This window comes from Podarcis filfolensis, assembly GCF_964270895.1.
Source record: "Podarcis filfolensis genome assembly, chromosome: 13".
NCBI classification, from domain to species: domain Eukaryota; kingdom Metazoa; phylum Chordata; class Lepidosauria; order Squamata; family Lacertidae; genus Podarcis; species Podarcis filfolensis.
The window spans coordinates 33,831,543-33,851,816 of record NC_139615.1 but is presented as its reverse complement, the minus strand read 5'-3'; the positions used below and the strand labels follow the sequence as shown (position 1 = coordinate 33,851,816).

Genomic DNA, 20,274 nt, shown 5'->3' with positions numbered 1-20,274 from the left:
GAAAATCTAGCGGTAGCTAACTTGTTTAATATTATTATTATTATTATTATTATTATTATTATTATTATTATTTTATTTATACCCTGCCTATCTAGCTAGGTTTCCCCAGCCACTCTGGCCTGGGCAAGAGTTTTAGATTTGTAGCCTGGCCCATCTAAAGGCTTTGGGAAGGGACACCTTTTCATACTATTAAACAAGAGTCGTGTTCTGGGAGTCCACATTCTAAACGCGTGAAAGCCAAGATGTCCAACTTCTTGGCTGTGGCTCTACTATAAATAACTCACAACTTGTCAGCTCGCCCCAGTTCCAGCCTCCTTCTGCTACAATATAGAAAGAGATAAATGCCCATTTAGTTATCCCTTAATTGTGATAACTCTTCTCCCACTCGCTTCAAATACTTCTGTATTGGGAAGGCAAAGTTGATATAGACTCTCCGCTGGGACCAGTTAGTTCAGCCAGCCAGAACAAACATTATTTAGTTTAGATTAACTTGCCCAGTCGAGAGGGCTCTGTACAGGTATCAGCGCTTGAAATAAAACCAATACATAAAATAAAATTGCCTCCTTGCTTGCCTCCCCTCCTGCTGTCTCTCCTTTTCTCCAGTCAGTTTGAAATGCCTTTGCTAAATCCATCTTTCTCCAATTGGTCTGATCACAATATCCTTTTCCGTCAGCTCCCTGTACTTTGGCTACTCCTCACAGATCTGCTGCTTCAATCCTTCCACGTATTTCCCTGAACCTGGAAATTCTTGCTGCCAAATGAATTGTGGCGGGTAACCACCAGTGAGAGGTTGTGAAATAACCTTACCTGGGAGACTTTCCTGGTGTCATGGTCTTTTCTGGGCTAGGTGAAGACCTCTTTGTCCATCCAGACCTTTAAATACCTTAGCCTCAGGCTCTTTTTCAAACACTGTTTTAATTTGGAATGTGTCTGCTGTGCTTTCTGTGTGGTATTTATGTAGGTCCTCCAATTTAATTGTTTTATTTTCCTTTATATTAATTTACTTGGAATGCCAGTTGATTTTTTACTTATTTATTGTAAAGTGCCCAGACTACTTTTTATGTTATAGGGTGTCATATAGGGGTGTGTGTATAATTTCTCCACCTCCTTCACTTTCTCTACGTCAGCGGTTCTCAACCTGTGGGTCCCCAGATGTTGTTGGACTACAACTCCCTTCATCCCTGAGCTCTGGCCTTGCTAGCTAGGGGTGATGGGAGTTGTAGTTCAACAACATCTGGGGACCCACAGGTTGAGAAAGGCTGCTCTATGTAGTCTACTAGTTACTCCAGGGGTCAGCAAGGTTTACCTCGCCTGGGCTGGTTCACTCCAGCAGAGATCCCTCTGTAGGCCAGATCGCGCACATGCCCATGATTTCCGGCACTGCGGAAGCGAGTCCCTGCGCCGCGCTGCACCGGTTTAGCGCTGCGCGCAGGGACTCACTGAGTGGGTGGCTTGGTTCGGGGGCGGCTCGTGGGCCATTTAAACAACCCCCGTGGCCACTTGTGGCCAATGATCCTTAGGTTGCCGACCCCTGAGTTACTTTTTGCTTTTTCCTCTCTGTTCCTTCTTCCATTCTGTTCCCTATGCTTCCTGCACCTCCTTCAAGCAACTCCTTCATCTCCCTTCATTGACTGCTCTAGCAAACCTCTTTCTCAATCACAGTTTCTCCATCCGTAACTTCTCCCTTCCACCTCTGTCTTGTCTAACACATAATAGATTGTAAGGTCTTTTGTCAAGGTAACCACAGAAGCACCGACTCTGAATCAATGTGCAGTGGTAGTAATAGGTCTTAGCTCTTCTGCAGATGGAAAAGAAGTAGAAATACTCATATGTAGCTTGCAAAAAGTGAGTTGGCTAAACGCTGCAAAATAAGTTAGCACGGCTTAAGGGAAAGAACTTGTGTCAAAGTCTGAACACAAGTAGGCACTAGAGAGTTGCTGTGCTTAGTTCAGAAGAAGAGCAGCAGGTTGTCCTGAATCGAGACATTTTGGGAAACAGCTGAAATACTGGAGCCTTGCAGGAGAACACTTGGAGTTCTCATCTGAGGGTATAAATTAAATATCCATTAGGCTGCATTCTTTTTTAGCCTGGTTTAATGATGGCTGATGAAAACCCTGCAAAACTGCAGGGCTTGTGAAGAATGTTTGCTTTCTTAAGCTGGAGCAACATGTGGCTGTTATAATATTTTGCTAATTAGTTATAAAAATATACAAAAGAAGAAGAATGGGGGTGGGGGAACTACACATTGTCAGCAGGTTGTGTTTCCAAGTCCCAGCTTCCTCTATTTCTCTTTTTCAGAATAGTATTGAGAGAGAGAGTGTGATTTGTACAGAAGTAGTTGTAGAGAGGAGTGGGAGTGCTGAACCCTTTCCCATGCCCACCACTTTTGCAGTCTCCCTGTCTTCAGTGATGAGTGTGGGAAGGCTTCAGCCCATCTTTCCCCTTTTATTCCCTGCAAGCTGATCACGACCTGCCAGCATTTTTCAATGGAGAAGTGGCGCTGACAGTTTGGGAAGATGTCATATTCGCATCTAGGTATTGGAGGCAGGTACCCAATTTCTCCATGCTCACACGTTTTAAAGGGGGAAAGCTGTGATTTATATATGCATGTACCTGTACCTGGCACATGGCATCACCTGCACATCTGAATTGTACTTGAGCATCATTAACCAAGTTAAAACAGTTGCTTAAGAGGAATGCCTCAGATTTTCATCTTTGTGAATTCTCTCAAAATGTTCCTGCGTTTGGTCCATTGTCTTCTATCTTTACATAAGATTAATATTACAGTCTTTGACATGATTCTTTATACTTGCTAACAGTGTTTGAAATTTGCCAGGCGCATTTTGCACCTGACTATTGGCCACTTGCGACCAAGTGAAGATGCCCAGGCTCCAGAATGGTGCCTGACGTCAGAACCATCTGGAAGTGCATGCCTGGGGATCCTTGGATCTTGACTGTTTTCACACACTAGCAACACATCCTGTAGAACTCTGTCCGTTATATTTTATCTGCACAATCAGAACGAATTTCAGAAACCAAAAAGTTGTATTGAAAAATATGATTTTCAAGCTGTCTGACCCCAAAATGGCAACTAGGCATTCTGTTTTGGTGACTGCAACCCTGGCTTAAGGAGCCATTTGGTGCCTAGCTTATATATCTCAGTTTCCAACACTGGTTGCTAAGTTGAGTGGCCAGCTAGCCCAAGATACAGGGAACTTTCTGGACTATATGGCTCATTTAGTTTAGACTTAATCTTTAATCAGGAAGCTCTCCTTTTCTAGCTGATTTGAACTACTAGAAACCCACTTTGGCAAGTGAATGAGGGGAAGGGAGGGCCCAAGCCCCATTACTCCCCCCCCCATTTAAATGCTTAGAAGCCGTTTTAACAATCAATCAATCAATCAATCAATCAACGGGCCTCCTACAAGATTTCAGTGTCACAAATGTTGATCATTCACCTGCCTGATATTGGCAACTGAGAGGGCTGTGTAACAGTGGTACCTCAGGTACACTTCAGATTACATGCGTTTCAGGTTACAGACTCTGCTAACCCAGAAATAGTGCTTCAGGTTAAGAACTTTGCTTCAGGATGAGAACAGAAATCGTGCTCCGGTGGCGCGGCAGCAGCTGGAGGCCCCATTAGCTAAAGTGGTGCTTCAGGTTAAGAACAGTTTCAGGTTAAGTACAGACCTCCGGAACGAATTAAGTACTCAACCTGAGGTACCACTGTATTAGCTACCAAAAAATCAGTTGCTAGCGTAAAGGTTTAGTTGAGGTTCTTTATCACTGAAAGATTAATATAGTTGCCTCCTCAACATACCCAGTTTTCCCAGTAAGTACTTGGAGAACCTGGTGAAGGCCAGTAATTAAAGGTACACTGTCAAAAATGAGTGTTTCCTAAGAAATTGTTAACTTTGGAACTGATTATCACTGAACACTGAACTTAAATCAGGGTTTCCCACACTGTGGTCCACGAGTTTCATTCAGGTGGTCTGTGGCTTGTAAAAATACAATTGAAGATCATATAGCATCTGGCAAGTGCACCACAATTGCTACAAAAGGCCAAAAAAATATTAAGTGGTCTACCCAGACCCTGAGCAATTTTCAAGTGGTTTATGGGAAGGTTTGGGAACCACTGACTTAAATGGTGCACATGCAGCTGTTATATAGATCTTAATCCCACGTGATTCCCCAACTGTAGCCTGCAACCTCAGCAACTTTAACTACAGATACTTGATATATTGCAACTGAGGAGCTAATTAACACCCTTTTTGTTGGCCAGGTCCTGAGGAACGTGTGTGCACACGCAGCTTCACATATGTGGATCGCTTTATTACCTTCCAAGACAGCTCTGTGACGCTGAAGTTAATGTGGCAATCCCCACATAAGAGCTTTTCTTAACGTTTGCTGGAGCCAGGCCAACTGCTCGCTCTGAGTCTTGTGTGTTTAATTTTGGACCCCGCAATCTCTTTCTTGCCAGATAGGCGTGTTCCTTAGGGCATTTGAGCACTTGCTGCTTATGTTTTACTGTCTTTTCTCTTGAACTGCAGCTTGCCCTGATAGAGCCTTCAGATTTTTATTTCGTAATAAGAAATAAGATGCATACTGAAAGTAGTCTTTCTGTGCATCTTTAAAGATCCTTATTGGGTGTGGAATGTTAAAACAATGCACTTCTACGGTCCTACTGGAGGTTTTTGTGTAACTTCACTTTGCCAAAGGGTGCACTTCTGGTAAGAGGCTGTGGAAAAAATAACTTGCTGATGCATTAAAGAGAGGAATATCTCTCTCCTGCTTTGATTCAAGGCTTCTGCTTCTCTACCCAGTGATCACAGTGTTACCAGGTCATGAATTCTGAAAACAAAAATACAGTGTTGGGGCACCTAAAAGATGAAGCTGATCTTTAAGAGGCCCTAAGACTTAGTCCAGCCTTTCTCAACCTGTGGGTCCCCAGATGTTGTAGAACTACAACTCCCGTCACCCCTAGCTAGCAAGGCCAGAGCTCAGGGATGATGGGAGTTGTAGTCCAACAACATCTGGGGACCCACAGGTTGAGAACTGCTGACTTCATCTGTTGCAGATAACACAACAAACAGGACCAGTGTTAGAAATTAACCAAGTGTGTTTTGTGACTGGCGCAGGTCCAGTTGGGACCATGTGAAGATCTCTGGATGCCAGGCTGGCAACTGGGGAAAGCAAAATGTCACTTAGAGAAGGATCTGAAATGTTTTTCTTGAAGCTTGAATTATTGTTTTATTTGATGTTTCAATGTGTTGTGAACTGCTTTGAGATTTGTTTTATAAAATATAAAATGGTATAAAAATGATGATAAATAATTCCACTGCAAACAAAAAATGGCACTGAGACATTCCATTGTGGCAATCACAACCTAGGTTTAAGGTGCCATTTGGCAATTAGATTATATATCTGAGTTTCTAACACTGAACATGACTATCATTCCAGAAGTCAATTGATTTTATTTCTTCCTATTCAAATGACTTGGCTTACAAACCGTAAATAACAGCAATATAATGGAACATCACAAATACATCGTAAATCATATAATTAACAAATCATCAAAGCAATTGCAATCTATGAAACACTATTAACAAACCAGCAATTAAAAAATAAGACAAACATCACAATTGCAGCCTAAGTCATATTATATGTTTAACAGATAAATAAGGCATTTACAAATCTAATAAAACAATATTAACAAAATAGCAACTAGAAATAAGTTCATACATGCACATTCCCCCCAGTGACTCATAATCTTTTACTCAATTCAGTTTATTCAACTAAATATACACATCCATCATACAGGAGGACCCTGATCTAATAGTGTTTCTGCAGGAGATTTCTCTCCATGTAAATAGTAGGTGTGGGGCCCTGATCCATTTCAGGGCTGTAGCGAAGCCAAAGCGTTGAAAGTTCAAACGTGCACACACACCAAATTCCCAATCCACTTTGGGGGGGCTCACACTGGAAACTTTGCTTTTGAAAGATGCACCAAGTTCTTTCCATGAAGTCTGAAAATATGTTGGCAAGGCATGCATGTTTAGAGTCAAATGTGCTCCATGCTGTTACCTTCCATCTGTCCTTTTGGTTTGGTTCTTTCCCCTTTGCAACTACATTTGGTTGAGCTGTATTCCCTGCTGCTCCAAGAAGGGTGAAACATGTGAGCATCTTTTAGCCACCAAGAGCAGCCAAAAGCATTGCTGCCGAACATCATAGGTTGCTGCTTCCATAGGGATACAGCTAGGTGCCATTTCACCTTTACCTCTTCTTCCCATCCCTCTCTTTTTGGTACGTTTGTCTCTCATTCTCTTGTAGCAACAGCTTTATACCAAATTATATAGCTCTGGCAGCGCTGAAGAACAGCATTAACAGCAATTTTCCTTTCCGGCCTGCTAAGTAATCCTCCTTATAAATGGAGCAGTGTTTTTTCTTTGGCTTCTTTTACAGCTTGACGTTCAAACTCCTTTTCCTATTTCATCAGTGTGCATCCTTCTCCTAATTATACATCAAATCTCTTGCTTTTGCCATACTGGTTCTATTGTGTCTTTCACATTAGTGCCTTTGCACCTTCCCATTATCTATGGAATATGCTACTTCTCATTTTTGTGTGATATTCTCCCCCCCTCCCGAGTCCCTAACACCTATCTCTTTTATTAAAGGTTTCACATTAGGAGAGATTTCACTGTCGTTGGTGTGGGCGGTCCCCAGATCCATTTGTCTCTGTTAATGTTGTTTGGGTCCAGCCAACCGTGTTCTCTAGATATCAGTGCTTGTTTATTTGTTTCTGCTCCATTTCAAAAGCTTTGTCTGAAAAGCCAGCTCTGAAATGGAAACGGTAGCCAATTAAAATCATGCGCTAATGTTTAGGCGGTAATTGCCTCTCCTGCACCCTCACCATGGTAAACTTATGACACTTAAGTTAGGAGATTTATCATACCTTAGAAAATGTGGGTTACTTAAACTTGTTCAGAACATGACATACCTGTAGTCATTGTACATGGGTGCACAATGAGGAGAAGAAATGTCCTCTGTATTAAAAATGGTGACTTTCCCACATCAGAAATGAAAATGAGACTCTAATCCAGGGGTGGGGAAGCTGTGGCCTTCCTAATATTGCTGGATTTTAATTCTAATCAGAACTGACCCTACCATACTGGTGGGAATTGGAGTCTAGCACCACTATCTGGAGAGCCACAGTTTTCCCATTCCTGCTCTTGCCGAACATAAGTCTATTTTGAACTCTGGCAAGCCTCCACATTGGTGGAAATGGCGTTGCCAACTGTAGTTTAGACATCATAGTTTGAGGAAGGGCCACAGCTCAGTGGGAGTGCATCTGCTTTGCATGTAGAAGGTCCCAGGTTCAATCTCAAGGTAAGGCTGGGAGCGTGTTGTGCGTGAAATGCTGAAGAGCACCTGCCAGGTAAAGGACCCCTGGACGGTACAGTACAGTACAAAGGCGACTATGGGGTTGCGGCGCTCATCTCGCTTTCAGGCCAAGGGAGCTGGTGTTTGTCCACAGACAGCTTTCTGGGTCGTGTGGCCAGCATAACTAAACTGCTTCTGGTGCAACAGAACACCGTGACGGAAACCAGAGTGCATGGAAACGCTGCTTACCTTCCCGCCACAGCAGTACCTATTTATCTACTTGCACTGGCATGCTTTCAAACTGCTAGATTAGCAGCAGCTGGGACAGAGCAGTGGGAGCTCACCCCAGCATGGGGATTCGAACCGCTGACCTGATCGGCAAGCCCGAGAGGCTCAGTGGTTTAGACCACAGTGCCACCCGCATCCCTTGCCAGTTAGTGTAAACAGTACTGAGCTACATGGACCAACTTTGTTTAAGGTGGTTTTCCATATTCATTTGTAGAAAAGATGGCAAATAGTATAGAGCGGGAGAGACGATAATCTCTTTAAAGACTGGTTTTCAGGATCTCTTGGAGAACTTGATTGGCGATATGCTTAGGAGAACTGAAATACTACTTGCGTCAATACATAATAAATCTATGGAAGCAAACTTAGAAGATATGATGACACGTATAAGTTTGGAGTTCACATTGGCCATCTGCTAAAAATCCAAAATGTGCATCTAACGCCAGGTAAAGGTAGAACAGGCTTCTCACCTGGATATAGATTTCAGTAGTTTGGCCCACAAGGTGGTGCACAGAATCCTGTCCTTATGGGGCAGCAGCCATTGGGGCCAGAGTCTGCTCTGCTGTAGACCCAGTGCTGTGGAATGTGCACCCAGAAAATTCATTCTGAAGATTCAGGCTTTTAAAGTCTGAGTTGCAATTGTACAGAGTTTGTTTTAAGCAGCGCCATTCAGTCGGTACTCACATGATGGGACAACAAGGGCACAAAGGGGTTGCAGGGCCTTGCCTTTATTTAGCCCCCTGCCAGTTGTTGAGCAGCTTCTTCCAGCTTTTGTAAGTCCACTGTAACTAACTGCAGACATTGACCCTGAACTTTTGGAAGGATTTCTTAAAGGTTTGCTCTGAACTTGTCGGAAGTTGGAAAGCACCACAGGACAGCAGATGTGGGGCTAAAAGTGTAGCCCCGCTTGTCTTGCCTGTTTCTGTGAGTAATGACTAAATAGGGCTGCTGGCTCTGCTAGTTTTAGGATCATGGATTACACTGCTGGTGCTTTATTTAAGTTTGTAAATAGCTTTGAAGAGGTGTGGGAGCTAAATGTGTCGGAGGAATTAAAACCAGGACTTGGAAAGGTATGCCGTTGCTTCTGAGCACTCCCATGTTGAAGGATGACAGGCAGTGTTCGAAATTAGCCAGGTGCGTTTTGGAACTGGCGCAGTTCAGTTGCGACCATGTGGAGATCTCTGGATGCCAGGCTGGCAACTGGGGGAAGCAAAAACTTAGAGAAGGATCTGAAATAGTTTCCTTGAAGCTTGAATTTGTTTTATTCTGGATTGCTTTATTTGATGTTTTAATATGTGGTATACCTCTTTGTAATTTTGTTCTTTAAAATAGAAAGCAATATAGAAATGGAAATAAAAACAACAACAACCACAACCCAGAGGAAACAGTGCCTAGACATTCATTCCATTGTGGCGACCCCAGCCTAGGTTTAAGGTGCCATTTGGTAATTAGATTATAGATTTGAGTTTATAACATTGGTGACAAAGTACTGTAGTTAGCCACAAACTACTGATTTTACCGCAGTTCCAACCCCACTTAGCTGAGGTTAAGCCCCATTGAATTCATTAGGATTTATTTCTGAATAGACGTGGTGAGGATTGTTCCGATAGTCGTTCGTCCTCCTTCTTGCATAAACTGTTTTACTTTAGGGGAGAAGGGGCTGTGCTGCTGAAATTGCTTCACCCCATCTCTGATATGCCTCGGCAGCGTGGTGAACATTGCTCTTGGCGATTCAAATGTTGCGTTGCCGCAAATTCTCGAGAAGAAGAAAAAAGGAATCTGAGACATGCAGGAGTAGAGAGAATTGGTTTTATCTGCTCTTCTTCGTTTTATTGGTGATTCACTTTTACAGAGATTGTTATTGACTTTAAAAATTGTTTTTATATTTTTATTACTGCAAGCTGCCTTGAGTGCTATGTGCAGAAAGGCAGGATCTAAATTGAAATAATAAATAACTGCAGGGAGAGGGAGAACTTACCTCTGTCCCTGTCTTCTCTCCCTGCTAGAAGTTGGCCAGAGAAACTTTGACCTCTGGTTAGGATTCATCTGTTGAGGTGTTTTCTTCCCCCTTCTCCTTAGCTATGCTGACATCTACTCTCTGGGAACAAGTTGCAAATTTTGGACAGGGCTTGGAATGCACAGAGGCTTCAAGGCGGGCATTTGATAAACAATTTGGACACCAGGTGTTTGTTAAAAAAGAAGAAGCAGCCAGGGGGACACACCGGAAGGTATGTGGTTGCATGCCAAGCCACAGAAGTTAAGAGTAGAAAGTCAAGCTGCCTCACCACCCCCTTGTGTAAGCTGCCTTGTCCCATGTTCTGTCAGTATTCTGGACTCCGAGATGCAAAACAACAGCCCTCGCCTCTGGAGAAATCCAGAGTTGGCTCACAGTTAAAGCAGAGTCACCAGCACTTTGTGCACAACTGTCAAACTTGTTTCCCCACCAAATAAAATAAAGTGCTCAGTAAAAACCTGGAGGGAGAACTTGGTGGATCCGGTTGCCCTGCTGATTGTATCTTCCTGAAACCTGTGATTATGGGTGTCTGTCTAGCCATGAGAAGCCCAGAATAAGAACTGCCCCATGACTACTGGGGAGCAGGGAAATAAGACAGATACAGTGGTACCTCGGTTTTCAAACGTCTCGGAAGTCAAACGTTTCGGTTTTTGAATGCCGAAAACCCAAAAGTAAATGCTTCGGTTTTCAAACTCGGAAGTTGAACATGCTACGCGGCTTCGGCTGAGTGCAAGATCCTAGCTGTCGGCTATTGGGGTTTCAGTTTTGGAAGTCGAACGGTCTTCCGGAACGAATTACGTTCAAAAACCAAGGTACCACTGTATTCTGAGACACATCTAGAATTTAACTCTCTGGTTTTCTTTATGTACACCACCTCAACATTGTAGCCATGCTCTTCGATTTCATTCATTACGTTTTGGTTTTAACTGAGATTTTGTTTACCGCATAGATACCCTTACTGTTTTAGTTTTCCATTTAGAAATGAATAGAATAAAAATTTTCCGTAATCCAGAATTCCACCCACTCCACCAATCTTCTGTGGCTACTCAGTACCAAAGAAAAGGTACTCTGCACATATCCTTTTCATCAATCCTGTATTGCAAAGGAAAGAAAAATCCTAGCAAACTGACTATCAGACTGATCATTCAGAATGTGACCAGATTCTCTGTGCTTGAGAATGAAAGCAAAGGATCACATGTTTATGTTTTTAACCGCCTTCCCCTCCCCCCAAAAATTGCTCATGGAAATACAGTACTTCACGGATTGCTCTGATATGTAGATAGGCTTCAGAATACTAGGATCTGAAAGAAATACGACAACGGAAACTATTTAGAGAGAAGCAGGCTTCCAGCATACAAAACTGCCCATATGAGCTCTAGATAAAATCACTGACACCACCAATTAAAGGATCATGGGTAGGAAGTGGAAGAGGAGAGTTTGACTGAGCTTTTGAGGAACAGCTCACAGCAGCAGACCAGTGATACGACTCTGTGGAAGACATCTCTGTTGTTTTCAGAATATTCAGGGCGAAATGAAGCACCAAAGTTGCTTTTTTTCTTGGTGTCAAAACAGATCACTATAAATAAACCTAGGAGTACATGGCTGTTCACAGCTAGCTTAATTGTAAGGACATAAAATATCACGCTGCTGGATCCGACCTAAGGATGCCTGTTTCTAAGTGCGGCATCTAGGTGCCCTTAGGAAGTTAACAAGGAGGGCATGGTGGACATTACTATACTTACCCCCATCTCCAGCCTCTGCATAACGCCTTTGAACATCACAGTTCTATTTAGCTGTCGAGACACCTGTTGTCTGTTAATCTGTTTTAAAGCCACCTTATCTCGTGGTCATCACTGGATTTTGTGGCGCTCAATTCCACAAGTTAATTTGGGATGAAGTAGGACTTCCATTTATTGTGAACCTTCATTGGAAGGATCCAGAGTTTGGGTCTTTTGGAAGAGAGGAATTTCTCTTCTTTATGGTTTTATATACTTCTTTCATGCGCTCCCTGGGTCACGTTTTCTGGATTTAAAAAGCCTCTTTTGTACATTTTCTCCCCCCCCCCTTTTTTTAAATGATATTTATTCAAAATTTCATCAATACATAAACACGAAAAAAGAAACAAGAAAAACAGAAAAATACAGCAAAAAATAAAACAAAAAGAAAGAAGAAAAATACAAATCTCAGATTACAACTTTTCATTTGCTTATTTCTTGAACCTCCTCACACCTCCCTTTTTGTATTCTAGTTTAAATTGTTATTCCAGCAAATTCTTCCCATGTTTCTCAATTTTAATTTAAATGATTAATCTTCACAATCTATCTTATTTGTTGATTCAACATAACCTTTCCATCTTTTAATATAATCTTATATTCAATTTACCTTAATCTCTTTAACCTTATCTTATCTTAAAAATCTTAAAATTTCAAGTTTACATCATATTCATACATATCTCCTTAAATCATTTCTGCTAAAGCCAATTTAGTTCCTTTCCAGCATATTCCCTGATATTTCATTAATGTTGCACTAATTCCAAAATTAACAAAAGAATTTCCCTTGATATCTCTAATTTTTATCCAACGTCCCTTCTTCCTGGTTTCGGGTTGTGTCAGTCCTTTCTGTCCATTACATCCAGTCCATCAATCTGGTGTTCTTATGTCCGAGGCCCTTAAATCTCTTCTAGGCCCCTTCTGCAAATTTTCTTGTTCTTGTTTGTGCTTACGCACTTCTTTGTCTATTGTTGGTTTCTTGGGGAGTGGGTCTCCGGAGGGTTCCATCCGGTAATAGTTTCCAATTTCCTTCGTCAGACTGGCCCCTTCCCCCCAGTCCCACTCCCCGTCGTCATCTTTGTAATCCAAAAAATATTTATCTTTTGTACATTTTCTAGTTTCATGATACTATTTTTATGATTCAGCTGCCAGCGTAGTGCACATAATGGACTAATTTGGACAATAATATCTTAATGAGCCAAGATATGAACAAGCATTATGGGGGTGCATGCTGCCTTTCTGGTCTTCCTTTCATTGCAGGGAAGCAAGCAAACCAGGAAACCTTCCGTGATCTGTAGTTTCCCGTTTCATCTAAACTGGGAAGCAGTTGAAATAAATAAAAAAATTGTCCAGCAGGACCTTCGAGACCAACTACGTTTGTTCTGCGTATGTGCATGCACACAAAAGCTTATACCCAGAACAAACTTAGTTGGTTTCTAAGGTGCTACTGGACAATTTTTTTATTTATTTCGACTGCGTCAGACCAACACGGCAACCTACCTGAATCTGGGAAACAGCTGTTTCAGAACAAGCCAGGCTATGAAGGCACAGTTTTAAGTTGGCTTCATATTCTGGCCATTAACCATCTTTTCCCACTTTGGATGAACTGCGAAACTATAGCTAATGGAAGACTTTCTGGTTTCCTTACACAAAGAGAGAAGCAAAGGGGCCAATGGCATGGCCAAACAGCTCATTCATATCTCACCTTTATGAGTCAAATAAATATAGCCTATGGCTCTGTTCACACACCTGTTTACTCTGCATGCAGTACGCTTCTGCTGCTGATTTGGGAATTGGTGTGCGCACAACATCATTTGCAATTCATACCTGCAGTTTCTTACAAAATAATGCATTGTGATGCATTCACCCCCCAACCCAGCTTCAGTCTGAGTTGAGAAAAGGGAACTATGTACCTATCACTGGTTTAAAAGGCAGGTAGGTGATTCTTTTTTTCAATTCGGAACCAAGGTGATTTGTGGAGAAACATCAAAACTCAGTATTTCATAAGAAACAATGAAATAGATATAGGATGGATTGTGGTTAACATCGTGCGGACACCACTTCCAAACCAACAGTGGGAGCATAATATATGCAAACAGCAGTATGTACACAGCCTAAATATCTTCCTTCATTTCTCTATTTTTCTCATTTAACACTTTTGCTGCCTCTGACTGGTTTCCTGCTTTTCAAGAATTTAAAGGGGTTTTTGTTTTTTAGTGTTTTATAGCTTTGGACATTTACAGCTTAAGTAACTTCCTTATTGTCATTTCTTATCTGGTTTGCCAGAATTTGTGCTTAAAAACAAAAAAAGATCCTTCATGTATACAATAAAGCAACCTTCTATCCATTCATCTACTTAACCGGCAAACTTTTGGCCTTGTTTGTGTCTTTTCTTTTCTATGTCGTTTAAGTCTTGATTAGGTTGTTTGTAAATAACCTCTAAGCTTTCTGCAGAGATTCGATCCTCTTAATTATACCTTTCAGCTTCCTTTTACCTTAACACGTCTTCTCCTTGTCGGTTTCTTGACTTTGTTCCAAGGCACGGTTGTTTGTTTTGCCTGGACATTTTTGTGTCTCCTTTCATGATCCAAAATTGCATTTACCCAACTAATTTGAGCGTTGTTTAAGTCCTCCAGTATTATTAATAGTCATTAGCTGCATCTCTGTTTTATCACAATCAGTTTGTCAGCAGGGCAATACTGTACCCTTACCTTTTTCATCTTTTACTGTACCCTAAGTATTATAGGCTCTCTTTTTTTGCTCAGTATAAGATTTGCATTGAAGGTAGTTTATAAATTGCAGTGAAACAGAAAATCTGCACACTGTCTTGGTTAGCCAGCCAAAATTTGTGGTTGCTGTCAATTCCGTCTGCCCTCCTAGCTCAGGGGAGGCATGGAAGTTGCTCCCTGCAGCTCTGCTGGCCTTTGAAAGCATTTGGACCAGCTAGAAGTTTTGCTACTTCCAGTTGTCTCTGAAGACCACTGTGAGGTCCCAGATGAGCTTCTGCTGCTTATTGCTCAGTTTGCTCTCATCACAGACTTTCTCTCCAAGTAAAAGAGATGCTTTCTGCTGACAAGTGCATTTGTGGACCCCTGATTAGAAACTTAAAAATGTATAAGCATTATTTGGGGTGTGGGTGGAGAAATTCAGCTTTACCTTTGGATTTTTCTTTGTTCAAATTTCTAGGCATTCTAGTGAGCAAGGACTTTTCTTTCCCTCTGCGTTTGGCAATTTAGGAATCACTTTTAATAAATAAAATTCTTTTAAGCAATAAAAAAAAACCTGAAGCAGTAGTCCAAATTCCTGGATGTCAGCAAAACATTCTTAGGAACCTAGCTATCAAACATATCTGTTGTTGTTTTCAGCGATCTTCAGCCTGAAATAGGTGACTATGTAATTGAAGAAGGGAAATGAACCATCAGGGGGAAATTCATTGGAGAGCTTCTGTGAAATGCTTAGGATATAAGTCATGGCTGTGATCTGTGTGCAGCACTGAGGGCCATGTCAGAAATATTAGCAGGAGGCCAGCTCTCAATTTGCAAAGGAAGCAAAGCAAAGCAAAGCAAACGTCTGCCAGAAGTGTCCACCCACATAGTGCAACAGCAGTTTGGTCAGGATGGTGAAATTCCCCTGGCCACTAAATGCTGGTTGGTGCCAAGGGCTTGGACATATTTTTCCCCAGTTCTGCTTACTTGGATAGTGGAGTCAGTCTAATACTTCCTTCTGTCTATGGGAGAGGCTAAGTGTCCTCCTAACAAATGCTTGCACGTCTTAATGGAAGCCTGACTTAGACACCTTGAGAATTTCTTTCTCTCTTTCTCATGTCATGGGCTTCAATTAAAAAAGAAACTCCAAAAGCCAGGCAAATCTTTAATAACACTGTGATCAAATGCAAAAATCTTACAGTCTTTTAGATGTAACTCTAAGTCAGCAGTTCTCAACCTGTGGGTCCCCAGATGTTGTTGGACTACAACTCCCATCACCCCTGAGCCCTGGCCTTGCTAGCTAGGGGTGATGGGAGTTGTAGTTCAACAACATCTGGGGACTCACAGGTTGAGAAAGGCTGCTCTAAGTGGTCGTTGGTTCCAGTTGGGGCTGGTAGGGCAGAAGACAAGAGTAAGTGGAGCCAGAACGGATGGAAGCAGATCCAACTAATTTGTTTTGTTGCCATCCTCTTCCTTGCCAAGTTCTACAAGGCCAGTACTGAAACCAAAGTGGAAGAAACTTAGACTGATGGTAAGTAAGCAGACTGGCTGAGAGCAGACTTCCATTTGTCCTAATGGGCCATCTTCCACTGCTCCCTCCTCTGGTCAAATTGTTCTCCTTCTCACACAACCTGTTGCTAGTCCCTAAAACTACATCTCCCTTCCAGCTTCCTAGTGCATCTCACCCACCCAAATTTGCCAAAAGTGCTAATGGAACAGATGAGGGGGGCTTATTCCTTCCAGGGTTGTCTCTACAGTCCTCAAGAGCCATGGGATTCACGCTGGCATGGGAGAGGGGGATGTTCTCTACTGACATAATCAGTGCTTTTCCTGAGATCATGCAAAGCAAGCCACGCCATAGCCCCCTTATAATCTGGAGGAATTCTGGACATTTGCATGAGATTTTTTATTATTCTGCTGGCAGCAGGCCTTAATTTGAGCCCCAGAACTAGTTTCAACGTCAGGCTTTGCTTTGTACCTTTGTGTCTGCAATTGTTATTTTATGCAAGTATAGGGAGTAGCAAGGACCCTGTGAGCAGTCCCAACTCCTGTTCTGCAGGATCTATCCTTTATGTATTACATTTGTGTCTCTAGCAAGGAGCTCCAGTTGGCGTGCTTGGTTCTCCCTACTCCTGTTTTTTCCTGTTAGGCTGAGAGTGTGTGTGTCTGGCCCAAGGCTGCCAAGTGGGCTTCCTAGCCGAGTGGGAATTTGAACCCTTGTCTTCCAGATCCTAGTCTGGCATTCCATCCACTCCCCAACACCGCTTCTCGATATAATCAAATCCTGGAAGAATCCACCTGCTTTGCATTTTGGCCTCACTCAGGCGAATGTCAGCATCTCAGATTGGCTTTGTGTGTCTACAATGAGTACACACATTAGTTCTTGGTTTGTCCTGCCTAGAGGGTTGTTAGGAGTTGAAATTGGAGTCCGAATCCCTATTATTGTTGGGACTTGGTTGGGGAAATTTCAGGAGCCTGTAAGCTTGATTTCAGCTGCCCATTTCCAACCCCTGTTGGGTTCTTGCTGCTCTTGCCGCCCTCCCCACCCACCGCCAGGCACTTAGTGGGAGTGGGAGGAATGCCTGAGCCTGCACAGGTTTCCTTCCCTCATCTCACAGGAAGCTTCCATGGATCTTGTGGTGTCCTAAGGGTGTGTAAAAACCTAGGAAGCTTCTCCTTATGGAGAGTCCTGCACAGCAGGATTCAAATTAATGGCTCATTCCAAGTAGTAATTTGATGCCCTGGCATGGCAGTGTGTGAAATCTTCTTTTCAGAGAGTGAAGCAGCGTGGCGGGTAATCTCTCTGTGCCAGGCTAATCTCGATATCTGCTGTGTTTCTGAAAGCTTTGTTGCCTTTTGAAAAATCTATTTAATTTTCTCTTGGTGATTCAGAACTGTGTTGATAATACTCTTATCAGCTTGCTTTAAGCCAGATGTGTATGGTATGTGCAGATTTGTCTGTTTTGTGATGGATTTTTTTTTAACACCTTCTGTTGGTTACTTCTTACTTTTCTTTCCACATTGCTGGGATTCACTACCCCCCCTTTTCTGTTTTAATATGGGGTGTGTGTGTGTGTGTGTGTGTGTGTGTGTGTGTGTGTGTAGTTTGCAATGGGGGTACGCAGTTGACAATTCTCGGTTTTCCTTCCCCAGACACTCAGGATAACCCACCTTCCTCTTTGGGACAAGTGTCCTTAGTGTAGGATGTAATTTGGGGCAAGAAGCTGGATTGGTAGATGGAGCAGTAACTTAGGAAAGAAGATGAGAGTTGGTTAGTTCAGGGTGGCTATATGGAATACAGTTGTACTTGGAAGTCGAAGGAATCCGTTCTGGAATCCGATCGGGTTCCAAAACGTTTGGAAATCAAAGGGCGGCTTCTGATTGGCTGCAGGAAGCTCCTGCAGCCAGTCGGAAGCCCCGACGGACGATCAGGTTCCAAAGAACGTTTGCAAACAGGAACACCCACTTGCGGGTTTGCAGCATTCGGGAGCCAAAACGTCTGAGTACCAAGGCGTCCAGGATCCAAGGTACCACTGTACAGGACTTGAGATCCACAGACAGGAAAGTTGGATTCTGATCTGGAAACCTGGCCTCATACCCCATTTCTCCATGGGATTCCAGATGTGGCCTTGGGTAAAGCACTTCCTCTCAGCCTCAGTTTTTAATTGAGTGACCAGCTTCACAAGGTAGTTATGAACGTGAGCATAGCAAATGCTTCCAAACACTTAGTGAATAGAAATGCTATATAAATGGAATCTGGGACTTGTGGTCACTTCGTATTCAACTATACAGTTTTAGACTTGGCCAATCTAGAGAGAGGCAAGCTGTTTTGGATGGGGTTGCATTGCGTTGTTCTTGGAAGAGTTGGGTGCATAATTTGGAGTACCCTGGTGGCTTGTGTGGCCAGGAGTTCCTTTTCCCAACTTCGGCCTGGTGGCGTGAAGGACTTTGCTTCCCTCCCTTCCTTCCTGTGGCTAGCTTCTGACTAAAAAACCATGCCCCAAATATGCCCCTAGACCTTTATATACATAAAAATCTGCGCCATTCCATATCCAAAGGTGGATCTTGTCGTCCCTCCCTTACACACACAAACACAAATGACTCTGCAAATTGTTGGTTAAACTGTGTGCAGAATCAAACAGAAGACATTTCCACTTCAGACTTCCTGACTGGAACATCTGAATTCCCTGCTCTTAGAATTTCCCATTATTTGCGAAAATGCAGTAAGCCTGCAGTTTGCATGGGGGTTACATTCTGGGGATCGCCTCTAAAGCCCAAATAACTTATAATCATGGCTAAGTTGCGAATATTAATTTCAGTGGGTCTACTTTGAGTAAAACTTAGTTTAATACTACCAACTGTATTGTTTAGTTCTTATTACGCTTTATGTTATAAATATTCATCTATAATCTTAGCTGTATTGTGAGTTGCTTTATGAATGCTTTTCTGCTTCAGAAGTGGGATGTAAAAACTACTAGCAGTAACGAAAAATAAAGACCACAAGAGGGATTATTTCCTGTGTGTCTTCTGTAAGTATTTACCTATAGAATTATTATTATTATTATTATTGTTGTTGTTGTTGTTGTTGTTGTTGTTGTTGTTGTTGTTGTTGTTGTTATTATTATTATTATTATTATTATTATTATTATTATTATTATTACTTTCCTGTCCTTCTGGCAGGGTTTCCCCAGCCACTCTACAGGATATTTGTATAAAATATATACCATTTTTCAACCTTAGCAATTCTCGGAACAGTTCACACTACTCCAGTCAGATTTATAGGCTAGTGATGTTACCTGCATAGCAACACTAGGCACATACCACATGGCAAATTTAGTAGCCCTCACCATTGAACATGCAGGCAGATAGTTTTATGGAAATGTGGGAGAGGCTTCAGAAAGCCACACATTTGAAATCTGAGCCTTTGGCATTCTTTCTCTTTCAGCTTTGTCTCTGCGCTTTGTCTGAGCTGGGATTCCACGTTACATGTAAGCTGGTATTTTTAGGAAACTGCAGTGGCCTGGTTTCTATGCCCTTTTAAAATGTGAAGGGTTTTTTTTGTGTTTTTTTGGAGGGGGGAAGCATTATTGGGTTGTTGGTTTTATTTTGATTGCGTATTTTGTGGTTTTATATTTTGATTTTATTCTGTGAACCACCCTGAGACCTCGGGGTATAGGGCAGTATGTAAATTCAGTTTAATAATAATGATGATGATGATGATGCCATGGGAAGCCAAACTGTGGATTACCACAAGTAAGCAATCAAAAGGGGGTTTGCTTGGACAGACACAAGCCGCAGGTTGTGGTTTGCACATAATGCTAAGCTAGCCCTCTGGTTTCCTTCCTTCCGGCGTGACACAGGAAAGATTGGGTGTGCGCAATCTGAGCAGTGTGCACCGGCACTACGTGCCCCTTTCATAAGCCATAGGTGCAGTGTGCATGTCATGCTAGGCCATTCTTAAACCGCAACTTATTTAACAGTTGTTTATTGCACCAACCAGACGTCATTCTCTGCAGGCAAAAGTAACTACAATGGTACCTCGGGTTACATACAATTAAGTTCTTAACCCAAGGTACCACTGTACTGATGACAACACATACGTAACAGGCTGTATGTAACTATATAAATTCTTTTTAAATGCAATTCAACATATATCAAAATATATGGTTCTATAGACCAACTTGTCAAATAAACAAAGCATATTACAGTGGTACCTCTGGTTATGTACTTAATTCATTCCGGAGGTCCATTCTTAACCTGAAACTGTTCTTAACCTGAAGCACCACTTTAGCTAATGGGGCCTCCTGCTGCTGGAGCACGATTTCTGTTCTCATCCTGAAGCAAAGTTCTTAACCCGAGGTACTATTTCTCGGTTAGCAGAGTCTGTAACCTGAAGCATCTGTAACCCGAGGTACCACTGTATTAGAAATTAAAGTCCAGCAGACTGATCAGGAAATACAATCTATTCAGTTCTTATATTGGCAATATCCACAGTGTGGAATTCTTATATCAAGCTTGTCGTGTTCCACGCGAAGATGCTTTTAAGAATTCCCTGTATGCAGGTATCAGACGAAAAACTTGGAAGAATGGCACATGCAGAAAATAAGACAAGGATTCCAGG

At 42.3% G+C, this 20,274-nt stretch overlaps 1 protein-coding gene across 7 annotated transcripts in view; it reads left to right on the top strand.

The window, feature by feature from the left end:
- The window catches only part of SPOP (speckle type BTB/POZ protein), a 50,378-nt gene that overhangs the window by 8,212 nt on the left and 21,892 nt on the right, over positions 1-20,274 (top strand). For 3 of the 7 annotated variants that reach the window (XM_083583394.1, XM_083583391.1, XM_083583393.1), the window contains exon 2: positions 19,099-19,141. The exons of the other annotated variants lie outside the window; for them this stretch is intronic. The gene's annotated coding sequence lies outside the window, so the exon portion shown is untranslated. The remainder of the gene's footprint in view (positions 1-19,098; positions 19,142-20,274) is intronic. 7 annotated transcript variants of the gene reach the window in all.